Below are 22,516 nucleotides of genomic sequence, written 5' to 3' on the forward strand. Positions count from 1 at the left end.
AAGAAAGAAGTTCATTATGTTTCTCCTTATGAGGAAAATGGTCACCTCCAAAGGAGCCTTACAGAATTCTTATTATTTAAGCAATTTAAAGTCTTGGCTTTCCATGAAAGAAAGTAATTTCCTACATAATAGATTCCTAAAATGAATACTATGCTGAAGTAATAAATTAAATAAAATTCTACTGAGCACAGTGGTTTACCAGAGCCATGGGAAATGATGGGTAATGGGCTTTGTCCCCTTTTTCAGATTTCATATTGAAAGAATATGGTCACTGCCCCTGCTAACCATGCATCTTCCTAGTGTGAGAGGCTTCTGATGTTTAGAATCCTCCAATTAGTGCCACATAGTCCAACACTTCACTAGCAACAGTTTTTACAGGGGCCACACACCTATCCACCCCACTTATTTTGGTAAAGTATTTTAATGTTGAAGACTACATGGAGGCAATAATCATGAAAATGGTAAAATCTCTTCTGATTCAGTAAAACCCTAATTATTAGAAGCAGCATGTATATGGACTGCTGTGTCAAGACAATTTAGTGGAGTCCTTGAGCACATAGAAGGTACCCTGTCTGCATCAGAAAGATCACTTCACTCTGAGTGTCATCTCCACATACCAACCCTAAGAAAGGTCCTTCTCTTGCCTTCTGATTTTAACCTGCCGCTACCATCTAGGCATAAAGATAAGAAACACTGTGAACTTAGATGTCACTCTTTATGTGAGAGGACAATGATCCCAGATCAGTTAACTGAAATGTTATTATTGCACATTTTTCCAGTTTTAAGGATTATTCTTTCAATCCCAGCACTAGGAAAGCAGAGGCTAGTGGATCTCTGAGTTTGAGGCCAGCTTGATATACAGAGCAAGCTTCAGGACAGACAAGCTTAGACAGTGAAGGACAGAAAGCTGGAGAAGATGTAATGGAGGCCTACTAAAGAAATCATTGTGTGATGCTGTGAAGTTGAAACCTGGATTGCCATAGAGAACCCAAGATGTTAGAGTTGCCAGAGCCATGGGATACCTTCCTAGGAAAATGGCCAACAGAATGGAACCAGCCCAAGAGAAAGTAGTGTGTTGCAGTCAACAAAACTGATGGAGCTGGAGATGTGGAGAACATTTTGACATCAGACATGGGAGATTCAGAGTTTGCCCAGATGGTTTTTGGTCTTTCTTTAGTCCAGTATTTCCTTATCATGCTCCCTTTCCTGTGTTTTGGAACAGTAATGTATATCCTGTGCTGTTATATGTTGAAAGTATGTGATCTGCTTTTGATTTTGATTTTGATATGTGTTTGCAGTTAAGAGACTGCATGAATCTCAGAAGAGACTTTGGACTTTAAAACATTGTTGAGATACTGTGATAGACTACAGAGACTTTTGAAGTTGGATTAAAGGAATTTTGCATTATAAAACTGTTATAAGCTTATGGGTACCATGGAGTGGAATGTAGTAGTTTCAATGTAATTGGCCCCCGTAATCTCACAGGGAGTGGCACTTTTAGGAGGTATAGCTTTGTTGGAGTAGGTATGGCCTTGTTGGTGAAAGGGGTAAACTAAACTCAAAGGCTTCACTTCTAATAATTTAGGAATAAAGGGATCAGACCCTCACTCAGCCCCTGCTTTAGCAGTCAGGACAGGCTACAGAAAAGACACGTAGGCCTCTAATACAAGGAAACTCCAGATCCTCTGGTCTCTGTTGACTTTCTGTTGCCTGCAAGATGCAGAACTCTTAGCTACTCCAATACTATGCCTGCCTACAGGCCACCATGTTCCTTGTCATGATAATAATGGACTGAAGCTCTAAAACTGTAAGTGAGCCACCCCAATTAAATGTTTATGTGGGTTGCTATGGTCACAGTGTCTCTTTAAGCAATAAAAACCCTAATGAAGATAGAATATTCTAGTGGTAAATTGGTATGACAGACCTGAACCTGTTTTGGGGAGGACTGTGAAAGGACTTTGGAACTTTGGGCTACAAGAGCCATTGAGTGTTAACAGCTCTATCTGATGTTCTGTGGAATTTGGAAGATAATAAAGTTAGGAGCAGTGCAGAAGATGGAGGCCTGGCTTATGACAATCTCAGAGGGAAGATTAAAGACTCTATCATAGCTGTTTGCTATTTTGAATTAAGATCTGTGGTTCTGGTCTGCTGGGGCTGAAGAATCAGCTGTGATTAACAAGATACCAGAACTACTAAAGCAAAACTTTGCTTTGCTGAAATAGTTGATGCTGGTTGGCTGGAGCTAAGAAATTACTAGTGATTAAGAAGAAACCAGCATCACTGAGGTAAACTCTTCTGGGAAATGCTTCCTGAGAGTACAAAGAAGCTATGTTCCAGATGTGCCCAAGGTTGTGCCTCATGCTGGCAGCCAGACTTGGTAATGTGTAAGAGTTACCCAAGTGGTACTGATTTTGAAGATATGAAGGGGTCATGGATGTTGTGTCCAAGTTGCAAAGATCCCCAGAGACCACCATGAAGACAGACCTATCAAACTGCAAAAGCAAGGTTTTAATTGTTCATCCAAACATGACAGGGACCCCGTCTAGCAAGCTGACACAGCAACCTCCAGAGGGAGTGACGTTCCCTGTCTACTGCTAAGTTTTAAAGACAACAGTTACAGGATTACTTCAGATTGTGCTGCAGCTGTATGGAGGGGTACTTGAAGGAACTGATTTTGGATGGTCACTTTACTGGAAGTACTGAAAATCTGAGTTCTAAAAGACCAGGTGAAATGAAGATATTATTCTCTTTCTTCAGATATTTAAGGAGAGCCATTCAACTGTGGCTTAATGCAGAATAGCTATACACAGCAGGGAAGAGCCGTGATGTGGTGTGGACTCTGGCTCTATCCATCATCAGCTGAAGTCTTGGCCTATTAATTTAAATATCTCTATGCATCATCCTTACCTGAATAGTGAGATAGCTACTTCCAGAGTTAATGGGTCTATGTTAAATACCTGGTACAGTAAAAGCTCTGCCTAGAGTAAAACAAAAAGAATTATTCTTTCACATATAACAATGGACACATAAAAACAGGATTCTGGGCTTATAAAAATAAGGCATCAGTTACTTACAGAACACTATGCAGTTGTGGGCTCTTTGTAAAATTTTCTGAAAACAGAGCCATGAAGCTATGAGACTTCCTTTTAGTTATATAACTCTGGATGTTTTAAGGTGGAAGGGGAAAGCCCATTTCAGTCCAAGTTTGGAAAATGTTCACCAAATGGGTCTATCATTTGGAGGAGGGTAGGAAGTAGTACAATCTCGAGGCACTCAGATTCATAAAAAGTCAAAAGGTAACTTTGTGTTGGTTACACAAAACCCAGCTAGAGATATGCTGCATCTCATCATGAGTGAGGGGACATAGGTGAGATCAGAATGAGAGAGGCAGTTCTGTTGTGTTTGCACCAATCCAATTTCATAAAGCCGTGATTCTTCACACAAAGCTGCACGGCATTGCTCACAAGCAGGTACCTCTTAGTTATGAGAATGGTAACATAGTTATAGAGTTATAGAGAATGCTTGCTATAGTTAGCCGGGTTTAATTCTATATCTATCTGTCTTTGCTAGGTCACCCAAAGCCACCAGTCTAAGCTCATTTTTTACTCCTTGGCTTTTTGTCAAAACCGGGTTCACCAAATCTGTAAGCCTCTTACCACCCCATCCCATCTGTCCTCATTGTTTCTCCATGAACTGAGGCATCCTGACTGAATAGATCTTTTGTTTCTTTTTCTACTTGTTTCTTTTATTTCTTACTGTTTCTCTTCTCTCCTTCACCCAATATTCAGACCTTAACTCTTGCTACCAGTCACTGAAGAACACGTTATTTTCTTCTTCATAACGAAGATCACTGTATTCTCATTAATTCATAAGTAAAGCTATCATACAGCTAGTTTGACGAAGCCACTCCAACACTCACCCATTCATACGCTTTTTAGATGTCCGTGAACTTCTTTCAGTTAGTTCCAAAGTGGAGGGGCTTCCGACAGGGGTTTACTAGCAATTGCATTTGTATGTACTTACCTACCTACCACAGGGGAAAGGGATCTTAAGTAAAGGCTTTCAGATATCTATAAATAAAGTGATGTTCAATTATTTGCATGCATTGTATTAGTTGAAGGGTCCTTGGTTGCAAATAACTAAAACACCAACTCAAAGGTTGAGGCAATAAAGGAAATGTATTGTTTAGTGAACCAGACACTTTGGCTACCTTCAGCGTCTTGGCAGTGTCACAACAGCTGCCTACACACCAACATTCTCTTCAGGTGTTGTACCTGCCTGGAGGCTTCTAGAAAAACCTTTGCAAGATTCTAAGCCCCTCTGAAGCAACAGCTTCATTTGTGATCAGTGGGAGAAGAGCGTCCTACCCAGTAACTAAAAGGATGCAGCATGTGATGATTGCCAATGATGAAGGGGCCCGTTAGCAGGTGAAGGAGTATATATATGTTCCTCAGTCTGCACGGATAGAAAATGGGAGTCATTATTTGGAAAAGAAGGATTTTGGTAGTTAACCAAATGTGCTAGCTGTAAAACGAAATCTTTGACATTTACCAAGTTGGTGCTTCTGTTTTCTATTCTTTATAATATCCCACACAGACTGTCACAGTATTCTCCCTGAACAGATTCGATATGAATAAAGGCATTAGTAAAACACAAGCACAGAAAATGAATACTGATTAAATCCTTGCTAGGGTAGCAATACATTTAGGAATTTCCAGATCAGAAGAAAATAAAATTTTTAATTCATATATAAACACGTGGACATATAAAACCTCACTGTGACCATAATACAAACCTATCCTTTTATTATTATTTTGGTTTTGCTTTTTCATTTTAATGTGCCTTACATTTTAAATTACACATCAAAAAAACTTTTGGTTCTCTAACATTTTAACCCCAACCTCATAATTATGCTGTGGAATTTTTAATCAGATAAAAATATGGCAATTATGTAGGTGAAGATGTGCGGTCTCTTGCCAGCCAGGAGGTTCCTTGCTTGTGACTTTTGGCCCCTAGGGTCTCATAAGAATGCTCACCAACTCTCAAGCCAGTCCTGCTTCAGGCTACACATTACATGGCCATGCTGCTTTTAGAGAAAAACACAAAGGTGTTCAAGGTATCTCTATTATAGGATAGAAGAATGTGAGCTATGAAAGCCTAGATCTAAAGAAATTAACTAGGTGTTCCTCTTTAGTGAACTAAAGAAAAACAAGGTCCCATCTTTCATTTAGAAGGCACATAACATCTTGCCAAAGTCTCAAAGAAAACTGATGCTAAGTCACAGATGTTGTGCTTTAGGGATTTAGATTAAAATTCATCATTATCTTTTTCCTTAATGCTCTCCCATGGACCAATTGGTGACCAGGAGGTATTTGCAGTCGCTGGATACTGAATGGACTAGAATGGCCTTATACTGTAAATGCGATCAGATTACGTTTAGTACAAATACTGCCTGTCCTCTGCAGGGCGGACAAACCCTAATCCCCCGTTTACAGACATAGTGCCATCCTGGCCCCCAGAATCGACTCACTCTTTCCCGTTGTTTTTAAGTGACAGGAAAACAAACTGTCAATTCATCTTGTCTAAACACAGACTAAGAATAAATATTTGATCATTTTGGTCTGTGGTTAAAAGCACTTCTTGACTGTGTAAAGCATGTTCCTATTCGTCAAAAACTTTTCCCTTTAAAGAACAAAGAGCGTCAGAATGAACTGCTCTGACAGTGTAGAGATACGTTCCAAAAACCACTTCATTTTTTTCCCTTTTCTAAATTACCTGAGTATTTATCTCAGAGCTCAGATCAGTTAGCTGTCCTCTACTAAATCAATCAAGTAGGAATAGTGTTTTAAAGGAGGTGTCTCCCTAAAGATGACTCATCAGATCCTTCTGGAATGGAAACTCCTGGCTCCTTATACAGTGACACTGTCAAAGTCCGCTTCCCCCAGATCCAATTAATTCTCAAGTATCCAGGAGGGTAAAGTACTGACAGCATCCCCTGCCCCCCTGAACCTTTTACCACCCACTGCTTCAGGATGTCTCTCCCTCTCCTTCCTCCCAACATCCTGGAATTCAACTGGTATCCTGGTGCCAACCCCCACAGCTCTGTAGCCTTTAGTGCCACTGTTTGGGGGACATTCCTTTTCAAACTCACATGTGTGCACCCCATGATCTGGAAATGGGTGTCTAAAACTGACAGGAATTGACAGAAACAAAATTGAAGTTGGAAAGCTGGCTGTCCCAAATGTAACTCCCATTCACACGTTAACAGTTTGGGGTTCAGAACAGATGAACAAGAATGCAGTTCAGTCTTGTGGACAAAGCACGGGGTTTTCCTCCAGTATTCAGAGGGGAAGGGGTATCCTTAACAAAGACTGATAGTGCTGTTTCTTGATAGTACTCTATAAAGCCACAAATAAAACAAAACAAAACAGAGCTCTGATGGGATCAGAGGTAAAGGTTGAGAGCAGACTAGCTAAAAGCAAAAGAAACCATAGCAGCTCGAACTAGATGGCTTACTTCAATCCTTCTAGAATACTCAGGCACTACTTACTCAAGGCCCATCTATCTCTACGAGACAAGGCATCCCAGTGACTGCCAAGCTGAGAAGCAAAGCCATTCCCAAGAGTTTCCTCAGAGCAGTCTATGCCCTCATGGAAAGCCAGACGGATGCAGCGCACACTGTCTACACCTAATGAAAACTGGAAGTTTTTGTTTCCTTTTGTTCTATGTGACCTTCTGCTTTGTAAGTTATCCATACTAAAAAACTTTAACTTGCTTGAATTTCTCTCCCTGCCTCACACCTACCCACAAAAATACATCCTAAAAATAAATTCGGCCTTTGTATCTATAAATAATGCAATAAGAAGGATAAATGTGAAGCTTACATTTTATAAGACAGACATCAAAGACAACTTTGGTTGGGTCCTAGTATGCATTAATTCAAAACTTCAGATAGTTCACCCATTCCAGTAACCTAATGATTTTGTACCATGTTCTAAGCACTACAACACAAAGACAAATTGAAAATTCACAGTAAATTTACTGATCTTCAAAGTTAATAAAGAGATATTTAATTATCAAAGGAGATAAATGTTTCAGTATAAGAGGCAAGGTTTTCAAGCTGCCTTCAATTACCCAACATCCCACATATGCCAGCTACTGTGCTATAAATTAGAAGGATTATAGAATTTTAAAAATATGTAAATATGGTACCAGTATGAGAGAAAAGGAAGGCACAAATGACAGCCAGAGCAAAGTGTTTTCTAGGTGGCAGAAAACCAGTGTTCACGGAGTGCCAAAGGTCTGACTACTCTGAACAAAATGCATGGAACAGAGGGCTGACATATGAGAGGCAGACTCAAGGAAGGCCTAGCGGTCTTGCGTGCTACCCTAAGGCATCAGTGCTCTGTCCTGAGAACAAGGGGAAGTAGCTAAAGATCATCTTTACTCACTTAAACATTCACTATCTCCTTTCATCAAGGCATGTATACCATCTTTAAGAGAATGAATGTGCATCTCCAGTGAAGGGAAGTTAGTACTCTACATTTCGACAAACATAAATGACAACGTATTTGAAATATTATCAAGTGCGAAATGTAAAGAATAATTCAAAGCATTATTTAAGTACTATTTCAATCGCTAATCTCAGGTTCACACATGCCTTCTAACTAACCTGTCCCACATCTCCTTTTACTGATTATCTACTACAGATGCAGTGGCACTCCCTTTACAAAGTCCACAAGCATTTTCTTTCTTGAAGTACACCCCCCCCATACACACACACACCACTAAAGAGTCAGCAAACTGCCATGAAATGAACACAGCCCAATTAGCCTTTATTAAGATCATGTGCCATGTTATCAAAACTCCACAAGGCTCACCATGGCCCTTTAGAATCACGATGACCCTCAAGGACAACCACAATCTTCACCTCTAACATCAGGGATGGACTTAGCTCATGTTTAAGCTTCATCCAGATAGAAGTAATGCAGTAATTATTCATTTCTGTGCTTTATTCCTGTTGCTGTATGTAGCTGTGAGTTATTCCTTCTATTTCCTCAGAGTATTCTATCATCTACATGTCACCTATAAATTATTGCAAAAATTTATAAAATATTTATAAAATTATTAAGTATTTTCAAAGTGAAATTATTATGAAAGATACTATTAGATGTCCTTATGTTTAGTGGAAAAAGATATAGGTGAGAAAGAAATTGCTGAGTCTGCCTTATTTATTTTTTTGTAATGCCAACAACACACTTCCTAACAGAGGGCAGATGTAAGATGAGGATGTGTGGGAAACCACAAACACAGGAAATTTATAAAAAATTCCACAAAATTCATGTACTCATCACTAACTTGGGTCAATAATTCTTTCACTATGGGCACAATACATTTTACAAATAATTAGGGGCTAATGGATTTTATTTGTGGAAAATCCTTATTAATATGACCCGAATTCTGAATTCCAGCTTAAGTTAAAAATAAATTAAGCCTTTATTCAATTTTATCTTTCAGATAATTTGGTTCAACATGAAGCAAGCTAGCATACATTTCTGCCAAAAGAAGCTGTATCATAAAGGAGGCATTTGGAGGAAAAAACAAACAAACATGCTTTTGTTTTTATAAGGTTTGAGAGTATGAGGAATAAAAATTATTTCACAAGAAACTTTAAGCCCTTTCCTGTGGACAACCTTAGAGAACCAAAGCAACCAACTGAGGGATCAAAACATTTCACAAAACTCACATGATTTGAAATATATGGGTTTTATGGACTGCCTGGGCGCTGTGCCTAGAAATAGTTCCAGGGATCATCTCACGTTTTAATTCCTAAGATCAATAATGTCAGCAGATGTTACGGTTTTTCAGCCAAGAGCTGTGGTTTTAAAAGAAAGAAGGGAGAAGATAGGAGAGGAAGAAAAAAAAAAGGAAGAAAGGGAAAGGAAAAACTTTGCATTTCCACACTCTTTTAGATCAGCTGCCGAAAGCTGGCAGACACAAAGAAGCCACAGAAGAGCAGCTGTTTGAACAGTATCCGTGCAAACATTTTGCTGGATATCTAGGTTCTGGTCAAGAAACAAAAACAATTCTAAATAGCGCACGCCACCCCATAGTCTTTCCCAATCACTCATAAAACACCAAATGTAAGTAGGCTTCACTGACAAAGAATCCCATAAATTCACAACATTTCTCCACATCAAGAGGCTTTGTTAACTGAAAAGTTAAAATATTCTCCCAAGCCTTCAGTGATTAAAGTTTTGGGAATGATAATTTATTCAACAGTGTAAAAATCAGATAAACGGGCAACAGCATAATAAGCATCATTTATACAGTTATCTTAGACCTCTCCCAAAAATATTAATTCAAAATTCATTGGAGAACTGCATGTAAAACACAAAACTAAAAAGCTTCTCAGAGATAACAGATGGAAAAAGCTAGATGACCTTGGATTTGGAAATGAGATTTCTTATGCAACATCACAAACATGGTCCATGAGAGATACAACAGATAGGGAGGAACTTTACCAAAATTTAAGCTTTCTGTTGAGAAAACACCACCTTAAGAGAATAAAAAGATGGTCCAGGAAATAGGGGAAATATTTGCAAGACACCAATCTGATAATAAACTCAAATCCAAAATATACAAACAACTACTAAATCTCAATAATCAGAAAAAGAGAGAAAAATGTATGACTAGACACATCATCAACAAAGACATACAGATGACAAAAAGGATCACGCTAAATATAATGCCATTCAGAAGATGCAACTCAGACAATGAAGAGATGGCTCAATGGTTAAGAGAACTTCCTGCTCTTGCAGGGGATCTCGGTTCAGTTCCCAGCAACCACATGGCAGCTCACAACCATCTGTATTTGCAGTTCCAGGGGGTCCAACACCCTTTTGTGCCCTCTGTGACTATCAGGCACACATGTGATACACATACATACATACATACATACATACATGCATACATATAAAAAACATTCATACATATAAAATGAGTAAGTCTAAAACAAAAGAGGGAGAGAGGGATGAAAACCAATACAAAAAAGAGCTACCACTACATATTGACTAGACCACATAAAGTCCGTCTGCAGAGAGTAAACACTGATACCACCCTGGCAGTGAGTTTGAAGTAATGGGGGCTCTCACTGCTGGAGAAAGTATAAATCAGCCACTCTGGAAAATTAACTATTTCCTACACATCCAACCATGCTCTTGCCGTAACCTATGCAACTGGACATTTACCTAAATGAGTAATAATCTATGTCCACACAAGTTCTCAATGAAAATAATTACAGAAGCTTCATTTTTAAAAATATTGGTTGCAACCAAGTTGTTTTTCAACCCTACTGATCAGCTGGAAGCAGATAGCCAGATGACACACTGTTACCTTCAAGTTGTCCTCAGTGAGTGACAAAGTGATGAAGCCACACAATGAACTTTTACACAACAACAAAAAAGAAGTGAGCTGTTCAGCCACAAAAAGACATCTAAGAACCTTAAACCTTATTACCAGGTGAAAGCAGCCTGTATGAATAGACACATACTGGAGGGTTTTTTCCCATATGATCCAGGGAAAGGCAGAACTAAGGAGATGGCAAAAACGTCACTAGTTTCCAATCTTGGGAAGAAGAAAGCAAACAAAGTGAACACCACACACTGCACATGTGAGCCACGGACTTAAGCTGATGTCATTTATCAGCATTTCACAAGCCATTGTAACACAGGCTATCACCCCCATTCCAAGGTGTCTCCAATGGGAGAAACTGAGGGGGTGGGGAGGATGGTACTTAAAGAAACAGGAAGTTTCCCAGTTCATACAGTAAGGAAGTAGCAGCAGGCTGACCCACCCCACTGGGCTCTTTACAATGCTTCAGCCATAATTCACCAAGTGAAGAGCTACTATATCTACATGAACATCTCCCCAGGATCCTAAAATTTACTAGTGTGAGTTGTTGCAAATAACACATAAAAGTGGGTTTATTGATTAAATGACCTTCTTATTTACGGTGTCATCTGTATATACTTAGGTTCCTTACATGAAATGAAGGCACGACCTCTTGTTTTGCTTGGTGCAAGCAGGTAACAATGTTCTTATGGCCTCTCTTGTTCACATTCTCTTCCAGAGAGAGAGGAAAGGGGGAAAAAGGGGAAGAGGAAGGCAAGATGGGCATCCAATAGAAGCAAGTATGTGGACAAAGAGGCCAATCACGAGATTAGGAGGCCAAAAAATGGAGAAGCCAAGGTTATGGACCAAGCTCTATCACTCCTGTGCCGAGTATGTTGGTCTCATGAGTTCTCAATGTATTGGCTCATGAAGAGGCTAACAAAGAAAAACCTTCCGATGCTTGTTAGTTCTCTGATTCATGCATTTGGATTCTGGGAGATTATTAATTCTTATGACAGAAAAATAGTTTGGGCATAAGGCATGAATAAATTATACTACAGTGTGGAGTTTCAGCTTGATGTAGGCAAGACTGCCTGCATGCACCATCCAAATGTCAGCGTGAGTTTCATCAGCACAGCTTCCTTCCAGACAAGTAGCGGAACAGCCAGAACAAATTCAGAAGGTGAGCTCCACTCAACATCTTGGGCGATTCTGGAGTGAAAAAAGAACGTTGAGCTTTTGCTCAGGTTGCAAAGGAGTCTTCTGTCATCTATACACCCACCCCTCTGCCTAGTCCCTTGTACCCCGCTGCACCAGGTATCCACCCAGCATGTTCCTTGAAGTTCTCTATGTGCTATAAAATATTCACCTTGCTCTCTAAATGTAGTCTTGATGCAGCTCTTCCAGGATTTAAAGGAAGGCGATTAGATTAAAATGACTCAGACAGGGTTATATGACAGTGGAGTTTCACCCTCCCAGGGTCAGCACCTGCAAGTAAAAGTAAATTTTTACTACCTATAAACCTCTCTGTATGGAATTTGGACAAGAGGAGACTGTAAACAGAAATTAAGAAACCAAGTTAGATTTGAGGAAAAGAAAAGCAACTCTTACTGAGCATGACACCTCTATTAACAAACCCACCTTGGCCTACCAAACCAGAAAAGTAAGCCCAAGAAGGAACAACCCTTCACCTCTCTCCTCTGGGAGCTCACTAATCCACACCCTGACCACTCCACAACACACCACAGCCAATATGTTCTTTAGGCTGATGACGTCAACCACCACTGCAAAGTAATCCTCACAGTCCACACCAGTCATCAAAGTGTGCAGGAATTAAATTGAGACACACTTGTAGAGAACATATCTAAGCCCTAATCAAATGCACAGTACATTATTAATTTTTGTTGAGTGAATAAACAAACTATACTGTGAGTCAAAATATTGTTACTGATATTACTTCATGAAGAAACATTTTATTCTCCTGAAATTACACTGAAGGGAGTAAAGACAAGCATATCATATGAAAGATTTTAAAAGTTATTTTAGACTTTCCTAATATGTATACAGCCTATTATTTCTTTTGGTATGCCATCCTGGACATTGACACTTATTTGTATAATCTTTCTAGAAAGAGAAAATTTGCAGAGAGAATTTAGACCTACACATGGTATATTAAAGCAATCAGATACTTTGTGCAATTTTAATTTACCCAGACACAGCTGAGTATTATCACATTTTTTAGTTCTAAATCTTTTGTTTCCCCAATGTGCCCATATTTTGACTATTTCAGAATATACCAAAAAAATCATATAAGCAAGGCTATCACTTGATTTTTCTTGGAAACGATTTCAGATCTCACAAATTAAGGCACAGTACAATGAGAAACACCAAAAAAAAGCTAAGACAAAATTAAGCAGTAACTAGTCTTGCATATTCTTTAAGAGTTGTGTGAACATACCATTACTCATTATGATATTGTTAAAATTTCATCAGTCATTGATGTTAATACACATACTGTTGTCTCATGATAGTTTAAAGATAAAAATGGCAAACATAGACACACATTAGTGTATTAGTCTAGAGACACATATTACTATATATGTGTATATATATATATATAACTTATTTTTCTGTTGTGTGATAAAGCACCATGACCAGATAACTTAAAGAAGAAAGAGTTTGTTTGGACTTATGGTTCCAGAGAAAGAAAAGGAAGCTGCAAGCTCACGTCTTGAACCGCAAGTACAATACAGAGTGAGAAAACTGGAAAAGGCCTTCATCTTTGAAAACTCAAAGCCCACCTCCAGCGACATACTTCCTCCAGTAAGGACACACATCCTAAACCTACCCAAGCAGCACCACCAGCTAGGGATCAAGTAATCAAGTTCAAGATTGGCAGGGGCGGGGGAGGGGGTGGAGCAGGGGCATCTCATTCAAACCACCATACTTAACCAAGCTTGCTTGGTATTTGCTATCTAGTCCACGCTACCTACAACTTATGACAATTTTCCTGCCTGAGCCTCTTGAGTCTTGGAATTACAGGAATGTACCACTGTCCTCAACTAATTTTATCTTTTCATATCATTTTCACTTTTGAACTGTGTTAGTTTTATACATTTTTAAAGTTATATTTAGGGCTGGGAAGATGGCTTCAGTCAGTAAAATGCCAGTGCCACACACATGAGGACCCCAGGTCTAATCCCCAGAGTTGGTATAAAAGATTTCACACAAAGCAATAGGGATTTGTAACCCTGGAACTGGAGAGATAGACTCAGGCTGAAAAAGCAGGTTCCTGGAGTTTGCTAGACACCCAGCCCATGATACTTAGTGATCTCCAGCTTAACAAGAGATTATGTATAATAAAATAAGATGGATGGTACCTAAGGGATGAAACCCAAGGTTGTCTACTGGCCTCCACATACACTGCATGTGCATGCTTGCACACACACACAAACAAACACACACACACGCACCCACACACACACTAAGCAAAATAAAAGAAACTAAAATTTAATTAAAATAGAAACAAACTTAATCATATATCAAATATAATTATGTTAAGGACAATGCAGATAATTCAGAACATAATATATAACTTCACATTCTCAATGAAATAAATTGTAAGGACAAAGAGAGAGCAAAGAGCTCTTGAATTCCCTGAGTTTGTCACTGGTACAGATGCTAATGCAGCAATTCTAAAATTATGGAGATGGGTTATTGTAGCTATGGATGAGTACATATTAATTTGTTTACATTAGAATTAGGATTCTCTGTGGAAGACAAGAGACACAAATAAAGAGAAAAACAATGCTAGAATTCAAGATTATAATGAGAAGTGTTATGAGAACTCATGGTTCATGATACTATACTTGTTAGGGAGTGATTGTGTGTCTATCTACCAGCTCAGTCTACTTAGCAGTTCTAAAACTAACAATGCTTTTCTTCTTGAAACAATGATTTAATAGTAACGAACACATTTAATTCCCAGTTATTCATTTCCTAATATCCTGTGCACTAAAAGAAACCATTTTTTTGAGAAATCACTGATTGTGGTTTGGGGCTAAGAAGGTACAATGAGTCTGAACTCCTTCTACACTGGGATTAGGGAAGGAAGTGTTCAACTACTGCTACAAACCCAGCTTCAATGAACTCTTACTGTCATACAATTCAAACATCATAATCGAAAATGACCCAAGTGTTAATCACATAATAGATTTATCTATTTTTTAAGTGAGTGAATACTGATATCTTCAAAGCAGGAAATTGGGAGAGGCATTTTTCCCTATCCAAATTTAGTTCAGCTATCAAATATATAAGTAACAAAGCAAACAGCAAGTCATCATTTTACAAAATCACCACGGTAATAACTGATCTGGAAGAGACAAGTTCATGAAGATGTTAAACATCAGTAGGTGAAAGGCCACCAGGAAACAAGATATTCAGTCTCATGGTAACTCCACAGATTATTTATTGATTGCAAAGGGAAAAAGATACCCTCCCAATGGAGGACTGTGACAGACATGCTTTTACCAAGAGACACAGTCTAAAAAGAACATTAGACGAGATAACCTCATGAGCCACTTGATACTCTATCAAATACACATCTTGTCAAATGTACTTAAAGTAAAATCTACTTATAATACAAACATCAGGGTTGACCAAAGGTAAAGATACTTTTCAGAACAGTTGAGTTCACTTTTCACGTCTCTTCAAAATGTTCTATCTCCTAAAGAACAAAAGGTGGCATTGGTTTACTCCAAGTTAGGGAAGACCAAAGATAAAGACAATCAGAGCAGCAGCTAAAAGGGCATGATGAGAACCATTTGGAAAATTAAGAATTAGTCTAAATAACAAATGAAAGCCTTTTATTGTTAAAGAGTTGTGCCCATGATCAGTTACTCACTGGGCAGAATGGCATGTCTGGAACTTTGAAACGTTATAGCAACACAAACCAAAAACTATGTGTGTGTCTAGAGAAAACAGTGCTAAAGCAGAAATGACAATCTTCAACCAACTGATCAACCCATATGAAGAATGCACACAACTCTTCCATCTATTCATAGTCTTTAAAATCCCTATTTGGGCAGGAAGAAGGCAGGAAATATTGAGGCTACAGGATACTTTTATCTGCTTTGGTGTCAGAACTCCATGTTCTGGATTCCTTAAGTGGTTCCTAGATCTAATGGACAAGGCAAAAACTAAGTTCATAAACCACAGCTCCTGTGTGGTGCTGAGAAATTTGACAAAATTCTCCTTCACTGTGTCCTCCAGTGCTCTGCACTCTCTGTCCCCTGTGTTCTTACTGATTGCCTCTCATACTTCCTGTTTCTATTCTTTGTGACTGTCAAAGCTTTTTCCTCCTTGGAAATTCTGCCCAGACAACAAAGATGGGCTTTGAAGACACAACATGAAGTGAAGTAGGCTGGTCACAGTAAGAGCAATACTGCATGGCTCCTCTCACGTGTGGGTATCTAATGTGACCAAACACATGAAGCTGCTCATCACAGCACTCAACAAATGGCAGGATATGACTAAGTGTGTGTTCTGTCTCCTGTACTGCCCCAGCCTTCAGGTTTTTTATGTTTAGCTTAGAGCAGAAGTAGAAGCCAGAAAACTAAAAAAAGGCCTTTAGGGGGCATGTTAAGGGGAAAGGATAGTATGTTGCAGGTACCCAAAAGTGGTGAGGTGGAATTCTGGAGACAGAAAGGTTTAAACAGGGAGGAGCATGGGAGTATGGGGGAAATCGGAGTGAAGGGGAGGGCCAACTCAGAGGGAGGGGGAATAAAAAGCATATGGCAGCCTACTATCTCACACCCCAACTTAAAAAACAATAAATGAAAGGAAAGTAGAACATGTGTTAAATGAAAGAAGAGAGAATACAAAGCGCTAAAGCAGTAGAGATAGGGATAGGGGATAAGGCAAAGGAAGAGGGACCAGGAGTGGGATTAACCAGGGAGGATTTTTGAAAAGGCCTTAAAGTAAACCATTAGCTAACAAGCTAACTTCAAAATTCAACTTTTTTAAAAATAAAAGAAAGTTCAAAGGGACTTTATCATTTGTTATCTGTCATCTCGGAAGGGGCCTACCTCTTCCACCACTAGACCCAGCACCTCCATCATTGTCTACCATACTCTGCCTGCCCTGACCTGGACCAACCATGGTGAAAAACACAGCAAACACCAAAGTTTAAATTTGGATGGTCTCCTCTTCCATGCCTGTATTTAAAACAATAAAATGAAAGTGCAAAATAAGGGCACTATATCAACAGCACTGCTCTTGCTTCTTCTAAACGGTTATTTCAAGTAACCTAGATAGATGTTGTGTTGTGTGTGCTAACAAAGCTAAGGTGATCTGCAAAAGATCAAAAGACCCTCCTCTGGAGGATAATGAGCAGGGGATGGGGCTGTGACTTTCCTAGGCCTAACTGCTCCATTCTCCAGCCAGAGGGGAGCACGGAACAATCAGGTGGGGGCCTATGCTGCCTTTCTAGTTCATTAAATCATATATCATCCTTACACGTGAGCCACCAGGCTATAAATCATGTGAGACAGAATGAGAGCTAATTAAAGGGTCAGATGAGCATATAATTTTTGCATTCTGGGGCTCCAGAAACCGAGAATGACAATAAAATGTGATAAAAAGAAAAAAAACAGAATCATTTTCTAGCTGATAAAGCCAGGATTTCCAAGCTGCCAACCTGCTAAAACTGTTCTTTCATATTTAAAGGAATCTACACAGAAGAGAATACTTACATGGGAATGAACTTCCAGCATTTTTCTAGAACACTTCATTAAAATGTACTCGGGACATCATGTTTCTTTTGGTATGAATTACAGGGTTAAAAAGGAACATCAATGAATTCTGTTCTCCCTTTACCCCTGATTTAGGAAGTGTTAACTGGAATGTGGGTTGTATCCCTCTCCCAAAGTAAGTCCAGGGAAGCAAGTGAATACAAAGAAATGCAGCTTGTCAAGGAGGGTAACAAAAATGCAGCCAGACCAAGAGGGCCAAGGTCACTAAACAAGTCAGTGACGGTTTGGTGACAAGTGCCTGAAGAGACAGCTGACTCACGGTGTCTGCTCTGCTCCAGATCCACCGCTTCCGCAAAAGGCATTTGGAGGGTATTTGTACTTACACAGCTTATGCTTACATTCCTCACCACAAATTTCACACTAGGAAAAGAACTGCATCTTATTTGCACACAATAATAAATATTAAGACCATTTCCCCTTGAAGCTCTCTGTGGTTATAATATAAAACAAGGTTTAGAATCTGACACAAAGAAAACAACTCCAGGTGAGATTATTTAAAAGAAGGAAAGCAGTAACTCTGTGTTATTGTTACAATTTAATAACCAAGAAGTAGGTGTTCACAGTGAATTTATCAACTTTAATAGTAAGTTATAATCACAGCTAAAAGAAACTAAAATTGTAAGAGGAAAATAAGATACCAGTTTATTAATTCTTTAAGAACATAAATCTCCAATATTTCTGATTGAGTTTCAGTGAATAAAATAGAAACCTTTCATCTGGAACCAAGAGATGGGCAAAGTGTGGGTTATTGCCTCACATGGGCAGTGTTCTAGGCCTGTGCCTATTTTTCAGTCTTCACCCTGTGACCGGCTAACAGTGGGAGACTCAAAGAAACCACGTAATAAGAGCCAGATGATCAGATCTCCTGGATCTTTCCAAATCACACAACACTGGATCCTCAGCATGTCCATTCACCCTGCCATTCTTCATGATTTCCATGTGGTATGTGTGTACTACTACTCTATGCTGTCTCTCACAATAATATCATTACTAACACATCGGGCTGCTTACCCCTTCTGTCAAGCCAAGGGACGTGCATATCATACTGCCCTTAAAAAACATGGTTCCTAGGGGAAAAGAAACAACCTAAGCTATAGAGAAAGAGGATTATTTATGACTTAGATCTACAAGCAAAAGACAGCCAACAGGAGCACCAGAAGTGAGACTGGGAAAATTGTTCAGTCTGGTAAAGTGATAGCCACACAAGCATGAAGAGCTATGCTAGAATCCCCAGCGTCTATGTACAAAAGATGTGTGGAGACACGTGCCTGCAATCCCAGTGCTGGGGAGACAGAGATAAGAGAATTCCCTGAGACTCGCTAGCCAACCAGACTAGCAGAATTTGTACACACTGGGTTGAGTGAGAGGCCCTGTCTCAAAGAACTAAGGTTGAGGAGTATACAGAAAGTACATAACATTGACAATCTCTGGCCTATACACATGTATACCCACATGAATCTACACATACATATGCCACGCACCCATCCACACACATGTGCACATGCCCGCATAAGCCCACACATGCATATACCACACACAAACACATATACACAACAACAAAAATAATAGCAATATCAGTCTTTCTTGTCTGCCATATTTGACTACCATTCATGAATGTCTGAAAAAAATCCATTAACAGAAATTCATTAATTAGGAGATGGCATGTATGTTTGGGGTTATAAAATGAACCAAAAATAAAGAGACTAGAACTATAAACATGGGATAAACCCCCATGCTAATTCAAAGAACACTGGATACTTAAAAAAGGTTAGGAAGAAAAAAATTACATAACTCCTACCTGGATTCTCTCGGAGAGTTCTCATGAAGAAGAGTCATGCCTGACTCCAGCCCCCAAGATCTTGGGGATCTCATCAGAAACGACAATGTGGAGATGGAGTTCCTCCCATCTCCCATTAATTTTTATTAGAAAATGAATTGAAACCTTTCCCAGCTAATAGACAACAGAAGAAAAATGAATAGGTCCTTATTTAAAGTTACTTTTAAATGCAATATCCCATTTTGTAGTTTCATGATATTTGAAATATTAGGCGAAACATGAAATACATATTTTGTGCCAAGTATTTATGCTCAGTTCCATTCTTTATCATGTCAGTCTTGGTCATGTAGGGCACTAAAAATTCTGTTTCAGCTGGCCAACTGTGTCTGTTAGGTTCCCGAATGAAAAGAAATGTAAGTTTTGAATTGGAAGAATTGGAAAAGGTTCATCTTTCAATAACTAGATCCAGGTACACAATCAGGAGCAGAAGAACCACAAGGAAGCTTCAGGAGCCAGAGGCTAAAGCAGAAGGTTACTGCCCTGACCCAAGGAGAAGAGGGATGGCAAATGGCTAAAGACCACCTTGCAGAGACCATCACAGAAACAGAGATGGGCTGCAGTGCTTCTAGGGAAAGACCTAGGGAACAAACACCCTGATTTCAGTCCCCTCGTACATTTATGCCTCCTGGCACATTTCCCTTCAACTAAAACTAAACTGGAGGGAGAAGGTAGGAGTGTTAGAAGAAGTGATTGAGTTTCCAGAGCCTAGCAAACAACAGGCAAAGGTGAGAGCAGCTGCAGAAGGCCCAACAGAAGTTATCCACACAGGCAGGGTCTGATGTGTGTGCCTGGTACCTGTGGAGGCCAAAAGAGGGCATCAGATAACCTGCAACTGGAATTACAGGCAGTTGTGAACTGCCATGGGAGTGCTTGGAACTGAATGCAGGCCCTATGCAAGGGCAGCAAGAGCTCGCTCTTAAGTGCAGCACCATCTCACAGGCTCCCTACAATACATATCTAAAGCATCAGGGTGTTCACATAGGGTCGAAGCAGGTACAAGCAGCCCCAGGCTTGCTTGCACTGTGCCCCTGAATCCTTAAAAGGCACACAGATGTCGGCTGTGCATGGCAAGATCTTGCTAAGTAAGAGCCACCCATTTCTTATCCCATCAAGCTACTTCCATATTCAGGACAGTTCTGACAAGAGCCTCCGAGTGCTCTGCGAAGGAATCTGGATCATCTGTAGGAAAAACTGAACCATCAAAGCTGTCTGATCAGAGCAATGTCACGATCAGGTTTTCCTTCAGAAACAAGTCTTTGGTGGCACTGTGGAGTTGACAGATGATGAAGAAAAGAATGAAAGCTGGGAGACCATTTAGAAAGTCATTGCAATAAACCAGGAGAGAGACAAATACAGTAGCATCACATTGTGGCTTATACTTCTTTAAATCCCTGGTGCCTAATACTTTGTGTATAGAAGGAGTGATATGAAATTTTCTCCCCCAATTTTGAAGTTTCTACACTGTCTCATTGATTTCTCGCTGCCATAACCATCATTCACCAAGCACTGTTGAGTCTGACTTTTAATAACTCAAGAATGTTTCCTCCTCCCCCCTTCCCCTGACAATAAAGGTTACATTTATCCCACAATCTAGCATTATCAACTATGCAGAATGTGCTTGGAGGATTCTGTGAGAAAGGAAGGTTTTTGGCCATATACCTCTGTGAAGCACTGGGATGTGCAATGTTAAGTAGTTTGGCTCCCTGAAATGTAAAGAATTCTCTTGTTCCTTGCAAGTTCCTAGGCAGGGAGGGCCACAATCAACGTCTGACCCTGTTTCATGGAAAACATGTTGAGAGTGGTCCACATCAAAATACATACAGTGTGCAAAATGCTGACATGAGCAAACTCAGGTTTTCCTTACATTTCCTTAAAATGTCATTCTTCCATGGATATTTTAGACATATTGCCCCAGGTAATAGATTCTGAAGCACAGAAGAGATTTTAGCAAGAGTTCCAAACATTGGGAAAGTAATTCATTACCACTTGATCTGAAAAAAATATGGTGCAGAAGAACAAAGCTTAGCACACTCCATCTTGACAAGAGCAAAAGCTGCGAGTGTAGACCACACAGAGAATTCTAACAACAAGAAGGGACCTGAACGAGGGCCTGATCTCCAGCTGCTTACCAGCCATGCATAAAGAGTTGATGGAAAAGAAAAGCAACTAAAGGCCCTGATATCTTGGTAAGGACCTACCAACCAAGAGAACCCTTGCATTCCCGTAAGAAAGAGCCCTGGGAAAACAGTACTACTTTGCAAATAAAATTGTGGAAATGTAATTTCACAATTGCCAGCATTCCTCAGTATTGGTACAACTGACATTCTGGTCTGGATAATTCTTCGTATGGGACTGAGATATGTATAGTGGTAAGTTTACCAGAATCCTTGCCTCTGCCTATGAGGTGTCTATAACGCATTCTCCATCCCACCCCAAGCTCTAACAACTAGACATATTTCTAGGCATTAACCAAATGTCTCCTGAATGTTCTCCCTGTTGAGAACCACTGGTCTAGGTGGCCCTTAGGCAGTCTCAGAGCGATTCTGCCTTCACGGTGTAGATGTGAGAAGCTGAATGAATTCAGAGTATGTCAAATGGATGGTGTCCTAGAGGCAGAAGAGAAACAAAACAAAACCTCAGTGGCAACTGTTATTCCAAGGGCAAACATTGCTCTCCAACAAGTACCTTGACACTGCAGATGTAGACATTCAAGATCAAGATGCTAACTGGAGAGAACTGCAAGCAAAATGACGCAAGTTCAAATCCTGGACATCCAGGAAATATGGGACACCATGAAAAGACCAAACCTAAGAATAATAGGCATAGAAGAAGGTGAAGAAAACCACCTCAAAGGAACAGAAAACATAATCAACAAAATTACAGAAGAAAACTTTCCCAACCTAAAGAAAGACATGCCAATGAAAGTACAGGAAGCCTACAGAACACCACATAGAGTGGACCACAAAAGGAAGTCCCCTCACCACATAATAGTAAAAACCCCAAACATACAGAATAAAGAAAGAATATTAAGAGCAGCAAAGGAAAAAGGCCAAGTAACACACAAAGGCAAACCTATCAGAATCACACCTGACTTCTCCATGGAAACTCTGAAAGCCAGAAGGTCCTGGATAGATATACTACCAACACTAAGAGACCATGGACGCCAGACTGCTATACCAAGCAAAGCTTTCAATCACTATAGAGGGAGAAAACAAGATATTCCATTACAAAACAATACATATCCACTAACCCAGCCCTACAGAAAGTTCTGGAAGGAAAACTCAAGCCCAAGGAAGTTAACTACAACCAGAAAAAAACAGACAATAGATAGTCCAACGTTACCAAGAGCCAAAAGAAAAGAGGTGGAAATCCACATATAACTCCACCACCATCAACCATTCCAAAAAAACAAGAATGAGCAATCAATGGTCATTAATATCCTTCATTATTAATGGTATTAACTCACCCATAAAAG

General features: G+C 39.6%; 1 protein-coding gene across 3 annotated transcripts in view; it reads right to left on the minus strand.

Moving 5' to 3' along the window:
• The window catches only part of Znf385b (zinc finger protein 385B), a 406,548-nt gene that overhangs the window by 360,457 nt on the left and 23,575 nt on the right, over nt 1-22,516 (minus strand). Inside the window, exons 1-2 of one of the 3 annotated variants that reach the window (XM_040745679.1) lie at nt 11,762-11,870; nt 11,452-11,604 (exon numbers count right to left, since the gene is read on the minus strand). The exons of the other annotated variants lie outside the window; for them this stretch is intronic. The gene's annotated coding sequence lies outside the window, so the exon portion shown is untranslated. Of the gene's footprint in view, nt 1-11,451; nt 11,605-11,761; nt 11,871-22,516 lie in introns of those variants that run through there. 3 annotated transcript variants of the gene reach the window in all.

Source organism: Mesocricetus auratus, unplaced genomic scaffold (genome assembly GCF_017639785.1).
Source record: "Mesocricetus auratus isolate SY011 unplaced genomic scaffold, BCM_Maur_2.0 Super-Scaffold_100004, whole genome shotgun sequence".
Lineage (NCBI taxonomy): Eukaryota > Metazoa > Chordata > Mammalia > Rodentia > Cricetidae > Mesocricetus > Mesocricetus auratus.